Below are 8,064 nucleotides of genomic sequence, written 5' to 3' on the forward strand. Positions count from 1 at the left end.
TACAATTTTCTTTTTCTTTCTAGTTTATCGTGTCCATAGCAGTAAACTTAACATATGTGATGGTTTTAATTTATTTTGCAGTAATACGGATGGAAACAGGAGTGGTAAAATATTATTATTACACTACTCTTTTTTTTTAAGAGTTCGATTACAATTTTAATTATAAAATGTGGTTAAACAGCGTTGAAAAATTATCTAAATTTATAACTTCTTAGGTTGTAAATTTACACAAGATCTAGTAAAATATCTATATTTATATTTTTAAGCTTGTGTATGTGTTTAAATGTGGTATTGAGTACAGGATCTACTAATGTGAAACTTAAAGTAATTTAATCAATAATTTATTTCTTGTGTTTTCCATTTTTTATTATGTTCAATGTGTAAAATAATTAAATTTGTATTGACATTTTCTTGGCAGAATAACATCTTTAACTACAAACAGGACAGTTACTTTGGATATACAAATGACTATATAACATCTACTATTCTCCTAGCAGCGATTTTCTTGCCAGCAGTAAAAGCAGCATCACTATCAACAGAAGTTGAGAAAATAAGAGTAACCTTGGAAGAAAAGTTATTTTTTGACAACGGTTTGTATGACTTACAAAATTAAGGAAATAAAAATTGTAATTAAATTCGGGAAACTAAACATAAAAGATTGATATTACTACATTATCACTACATAGTATAAAACAAAGTCGCTTTCTCTGTCCCTGCACATGTATGTACGCTTAAATCTTTAAAACTACGCATCAGATTTTGATGCCGTTCTTTTTAATAGATAGATTGATTCAAGAGGAAGGTTTATATGTATAATGACATCCATTAAATAGTGGAGAAATACTGTTATTTTTGAGTTTTCTAATGTTATGTCGTAAATAATAATTTTTTTTTCGCTTAAATTGCAAACGCAGGCTGAACCCTACGAGATTTATCAAAATAATGTACTAAGTATTGTACACATTGAAAAGGTCTACAGAAAACTCCGCGATGGTATATGCCTATCTCTTATGGATATCCCATAATAACATTTTTTTGTAATTTACTTTTTACGACAAATAATGGCTAATTTTCGAAGCGATTTTAACCAATACACCATTAATCCTTATCCAATTAAATACCTTAAATACATTGTTGATTTAATATAGATCTATATGGCCCTTTACAGCATATGATTTAAATGAATATTTTCGAAGATATTACAGATTTAAAAATCGCGGTACGTAGCGTTTGCGGCGGTTCCGGCAGGCTTTTACTCTAAGTTAACGCGTGCGGGCCACGGGCAGTAATGAATAAATCAAAACTATTGGATCGATTTTAATCATTTTTTCAGGAAATGACATAGGCTATAATTATATTTTATACCCGTGCGAAGCCGGAGCGTGTCGCTAGTATATATATATATATATATATAAATGAATGTTTGTCTGTATGTTATCTATAAAAGCGTAAACTATCCATTTGATCATGTCATGATCATCAGCAAAGTGTTGTGCATGAGCCAACAAAGGTTTCTGAGCTGGTAGACCAAAAAAAAAGCGTAGCAAAGTGCGCAGGATACAGCTTATATTAAATTAATAGTAACATATTATTTAAGACGCTTTTTTAAATAAATAATTATGGAATAGAATTGAGGGATATCTGTAATCTGATTAGGAATAATAAAGTATCTGATAAATTAAACGACTGCTTCTACTGAACTCTCACTACTACTTCGGTGATGAAGCCAACTACAACAAACTAAACGCAGCTAACACGACTAACGGAGCTAAAAACGAGCAAGATGAATTTCATTATTACTACTTGTTCTTTTTTCTCTAACAGAATTTATCGTTTAAGAACATGATAAGAAATATAGAAATACGAACAACTAATAACCGTGTGTCGTTGTTAAAATATGCAGTATTATACAGTCGAACTTTAATTCCTCATCTTCTTTTTCAGATGAAAGTCAAAGAGAATATACGAAGAGATTGTTAAGCTACATCACCACACGTAACTTTAAGTTAACTGTGTACAACATATTTCCGTTAGATGCGACGTTCCCTTTCGTTGTTCTTAATTTTTGTATCACATATTTAATTGTAATTCTACAACTTAATCACGTTTACTAAAATAAATGTGTGCACGACAATTAAAAAATTAGTAAATTTATTGTGATTTGTAGTAATGTCTGTTGTATGTGTAGCAATGTATGTTGGATCTAAAGAGTTTTAAATCAAATAATCGGTTGGGTTGATTTTTATATTATTTTTATTTTAGTTGTTTCGTAGTTGTATCATGTTTAACTGTATGAATACTAATAAAGTGTGGTTTGAAAATTTTGTTTGTTTTGCTTACGGATTTAATCTTTAATCAAAATTTTCCATAAGAGCCATACACCTACAGGAAAATATAAGTTTTTATGAGAAGTTTTGTCAGAAATTAAGTGTGAAATTAGATATGAACATTCATCTCATTGTTAGTACTAATACTCAATTGATATTTTAGTTTTTTTGTCGTTTTACTCCCTTTTACCGACTAATTAACAAACGAGTAATATTGATTTTGTGTGATAGATATCTGATTTACGGCATTATGATAAAAAAATAAATTTAAATTTCTAAGAAGAAAATCCTTTTTAATTCAATAGGGATGCGACTGAATGATGTGTATATAAATCTACTGTCAGCCGTAGGTGTCGATAATATACACACTGCAGTCTAATACAGTCCACTGCTTGACAAGGCCATAACAAGTTCGCGCCAAAAATGGCGTGAACTCAGGTGTTTTGCCCACAGTCACCACGCTGGGCAGGCGGGTTGGTGAACGCAGGGCTAGCTTTGTCGCACCGAAGACGCTGCTACCCGTCTTCGGCCTGTGTATTTCAAAGCCAGCAACTGGATAGTTATCCCGCCATCGATCGGTTTTTAAGTTCCAAGGTTGTAGTGGAACTGTGTTATCCCTTAGTCGCCTATTACGACATCCATGGGAAGAGAGGGGGTGGCTATATTCTAACAACCGTAATCACACAGCAAAAATAACATACGAAACTGTATATTTGTATTTGGTGGCTAAAGTTCTAACCTAAACTTGGTTGGAACTGTATAGGAGACACTTTTTTCCCGTTGTCAGATAGTTTAGATCATACATACTATAAATATCTGATAGTTCATTTAATTAATAAGGACCTGGGTGACCGAGCTTAGCTCGGTATTTTTAGTAAATCGTGTTTTTTGAAAATCATATTTAAATACGAATTACATATTGATAAAATATGAATAATATTTTTCGATTTTATTTTTTTTAGAAAAAAAAAACGATAATCGATCTGGATAACTTGAGGATTCGAACCATGATCTTTTCGGCCGAGCGCGATCGGCCGATTTCCCCTGAGCTATTATAACTTTATTGACAGATGCGAAATTTACCTTCTTATTCTAACGATATTGTAGCCATTTTTTCATTGCCTAAAAACAGGGATAAAACGACATTTTCTAAAAATGAATCCTAGCTAGATTTATTTATCTCCCCCGTAATCCCCTGCATACTAAATTTCATGAAAATCGTTGGAGCCATTTCCGAGATTCAGATTATATAGATATATATACAAGAATTGCTCGTTTAATAGTATAAGATTGAAAATGAATTAATAAATTTTGTAATTTTTTTTATATGCTGCGAATATTTTGGTTCACAAATTTGGATGCTGTTAAGATCATTTTTTTTCGAAGCATAAATACATTTTTATTTTATTTTATTTATTTACTGACACACCAACAGCATAACATACTAAAAACATTACAATAATCATGTTCATATACATAGTCCGGTATGCATGCCAGTTACGGGTGCATACATCATTCGCCTTAGAAGACATTAAATAACAGTTTTGTAGTTGCAACAAATTATTAAAATATAGTAGAAGTATAACAAAAGAAGAATAGTACAAATATAAAATTAAACATTATATTTATGAGCAGAAATGTGCGGTAAGTATTTTTTAGAATTATCCCTGAATCATGAAAAATATCAAAATCTTTAATAGACGCGGAAAATCGATTGTACCTACTCAGAACATATCCTTGATAATAATATATATGTTGTTACGCTTCAGCCTGTAATACCCTACTGCTGGGAATGGGCCTCTTTCCCCATATAGGAGAAGGATCATAGCTTAATCCACCACGCTGCTCCATTGCGGGTTGACGAATATATTCCTTACTATGAGTAACAATCGCTATCAGGTGTACATGATAACAACTGGGACCGACGGCTTAACGTGCTCTCCGAGGCACGATGGGGAGACCCACAAGTACCGCACAAACACCCAGACCACGGCAAACACCTGTATGGCCAATAAAACCGTGACCGTTGCGCCGGCGCGTCGTTATATTTGTTATACGACATATATATATATATAGATATATATATATGTGTGTGTGTGTGTGTGTGTGTGTATTTGTGTTTGTTTCAGCTGCCGCGCTACTGTTCCGCACCCGCGATATTCGCACTAGTTTGCGTGAACAGCTTTGATGCAAATACTTAGCAAAAATACCACATCATTGCTAAAAAGAGTGCGCGGCTGCGGTCACAGTTTGTTAAGTGGCAGACAGTGAAGAATATCCATTGATCGGCCGTATAACACAAAATATTTAAATTCAGTATTTAAATGGATCTATGGATATGGTGCTGTGTGGCTACGGCACTAAAGAATTTAGCCACCCCCTCTCTTCCCGTGGGTGTCGTAAGAGGCGACTAAGGGATAACAAGGTTCCACAACCACCTTGGAACTTAAGAAGCCGACCGATGGCGGGATAACCGTCCAAGTGCTTGGCTTTGAAATACACAGGCCGAAAACGGGCAGCACCGTCTTCGGTGCGACAAAGCCAGCCTTGCGGTCACCAACCCGCCTGCCCAGCGTGGTGACCTATGGGCAACACACATTAGTTCGCTCCACTTTTGGTGCGAGCTTGTGTAGGCCTATGTCCAGCAATGGACTGCAATAGGCCGGAATGATGATGATGATGATGATGAAGTTGTCTGAAGTAATCTATTCCTATTCATAATTTTTTAATTACATATTGTTATCCACACAAACTCGTAAGTTTTATTTTAAAACGTTGTCATGTAAATGCTAAGTCTAACAACGTTTCTTGTTAATTAATTACTTAAAGACACATATAGTATACTTCTGTAGTAAATGTCAAGCCACAAGCTTATTCAGTATCTAACGATTCAGATGCAAGCGTTTTATAACCAATAAGTCCTTGCTAGAGTTCACTCGTCAACAGTCAATGAAAGTCGTTCTCACAAGAAAGCATCTCATATCTGGAAGCACCTTCCCGTATCCTTCTTAGGATTTAATCTTATGCATATACATATCCATATATGAATGAAGAAAATGTTCTCTCCTATCACATAATGTTTTTCTCTAACCTATCAATCCAACCTTCTTTGCATAATTGGTTTTAACTTTAATTACTCAGCCTTCTTCAATATAAAATCGCCTCTTTGTTAAATATATTACTTTGTTAAGAACATTGCTTCCCCGAAAATATATATAACATTGTAAACAAGTGGAGGCAAGCACAATTATTAATAATCTAAATAGTACATATTCATCACATATAATTATTGTGTCAACTACAATGTAAAAACACTAAATATATTACATTTACTTTTATTTATAGCAAGTAAATATACTTTCGACTGAACAATTTATTAAAACTTGATACATATTCGTCACATATAATTATTGTGTCAACTACAATGTAAAGACATTAAATAAATTATATTTATTTCTATTAATAGAGAGTAAATATACTTTCACCTGAACCATTTATTAAAATTTGATATTTTATATAAGGTCATTTTATTCGTTAAAAAAAGAAATTTATTTTTGAAACTCTTGCTATCTTTAAATCAAATGTGGCAGTCAATGCAGCAATTAGTGTATTAATTATATTCTACAAATGAAACCCTTTCATTCGATATTAATATAGAGTGGGTTGTTCAAAAACGTGTAAATAATATTCTGTCAATTTGTTGCCGCGGTCATTGTGGATTAACAGCGATATTGATTTTATTATTTATAATTGCATTATCACCAGAACTAAAGGTGAATTCTAAATTTCTAATAATTGAATACTGAGAAGTGGGTCAAATTTAGTTTAAAGATTTAATAGGTATTATTTGAATAGAATATCAGTTACTGAGCTTCATTGTATTATTTTTAACACAGCGAAACAAAAAATAAATAATATTTTATTTAAAAAGTTCTTTAATGTCTAGTCGTCAAGTGAATTAAATTTATATTCTGATTTATAGACATTTATTAAACTTAGTTTTTAACGAGATTATTGTAATAAAAAACTAAGGCGGTATAAACTTGACCGGGTTAGTTAATTATGAATGAAAATGCTTAAATTGAGTTATTAATAATACACACGACAATCAAACTCAAACCACGCTTATTAAAGTTAATGAATAAAGTTTAGTATACAGTCTTATTCTTAAAAGATGATCTGATAAAATTTGTAGTCCATGGAAAGTGTCTGATACTGTCGGTAGTACGGTACTTCGCAGTAATATTCTAATATAATATAAACTGAATCTCGGAAACGGCTCTAACGGTTTTATGAAATTAGTATGCAGGGGATTTCGGGGGCGATAAATACCATATAACTAGGATTCATTTTTAGAAAATGTCGTTTTATCCCTGTTTTTAGGCAATGAAATATGGCTATAATATCTTTCGAATACGAAGGTAAATTTCGCAATTGTCGAGAAAGTTATAATAGCTCAGGTGTGAAATCGGATGGTCGGGATCGATCGAGAAGACCACGTTTCAAATCCTATGTCTAGATCGATTATTTTTTCCTTTTTTTCTAATTGCACTAATGATTTTTTATTTTTATTTTTAAATTATCGTTTATAAAAGTAGTAATACACGAAATATAAAAAAAAATAGCAACAAAAAACCACTAAGGTTTCAACCTGTGCTATCTTAGTCTAATTATACACATTCATTATTTATAACGGTTACAGACAATGTTCAAATTCTTTTTATAAGAAAATACGAAAACATTTTGTAATATTATAAATAAATACAATAATACAATAAAATACAATTTAAGCAAATGTTTAGTTCAAAATATTTAAGTAATGTTGTTTTAATTTATTTTTGATATTTCTATTTGAAATACTTTTGCATAAATCTACGGGTAGGTTGTTAATAAGTCGAGGCACAATATAAGCATTAAAAATTTGTTTGATAAAGTAATAGTTGATATAATAATCTTTAAAAAAAATATACTCCAAAAGTCATGGCAATTTTGTGAAATCGTAATATAGTAGCTGAGAATAGGGTTTGCACTTATTTTATTTCAGGAGAAACAAATTCATGTTGATTTACAAAAGTTTGCCTTATATTTAGTAACCATAATAGGTTAATCTTTCTAAAATATTAAATTGAAGATGTTTTATAAGATAACAGTAAAGTAATAAATGAAATATTCTGTACTTGTTGTTTTTAGTTATATAATTGTACTACTCGTATTAAAAGGCAATTAACATTCTCAAACTAATTATGTCAATCATATTAAAACGTAAAATTCGATGGATTTTAAAAACGTGTAGCTGGTTTTGAGACCAGACGTCGTTAGCTATTTTGATTTTTGACCATGTCTTTAAATAAAGTGAAGTCTTTAACTAAATTAAACACTGTCATCGTCGAGACGAAAAATGAAATCCCAAAATATTTCATTACTTTCTTCTATTGTATTCACGCAATCTATTGCATGGATTTTGGATTTATTTCTTACAAATCAACGAGACACAAAATTGTTAAAAAAATAAGTTCGATTACCATATCTTTTTTTATTTGTGCCTGCGGTTTTGTAATGATGATTGTTTATCAAAAAGTGGAAAAAAAATTCAGACCATGGGTCGTTAAATGTTTAATTGAAAATTTGAGTCATGTATTAATTCTTACGTTAACGCCCAGGTCAAAGTCATTTTATATGTTCATCAAAAATTTACAATTGATAGATGCAAAATTTGGAGTAAATTTTAACAGTTACC

At 31.4% G+C, this 8,064-nt stretch overlaps 1 long non-coding RNA gene across 1 annotated transcript; it reads left to right on the top strand.

Moving 5' to 3' along the window:
• The first annotated feature begins 484 nt into the window (after positions 1-484).
• LOC123664140 lies at positions 485-2,321 on the top strand. The gene is made up of 2 exons (XR_006744782.1): positions 485-590; positions 1,945-2,321. It is a non-coding gene; the product is annotated as an uncharacterized LOC123664140 (long non-coding RNA).
• The last annotated feature ends 5,743 nt before the right edge of the window (positions 2,322-8,064 follow it).

Source organism: Melitaea cinxia, chromosome 21 (genome assembly GCF_905220565.1).
Source record: "Melitaea cinxia chromosome 21, ilMelCinx1.1, whole genome shotgun sequence".
NCBI lineage: Eukaryota > Metazoa > Arthropoda > Insecta > Lepidoptera > Nymphalidae > Melitaea > Melitaea cinxia.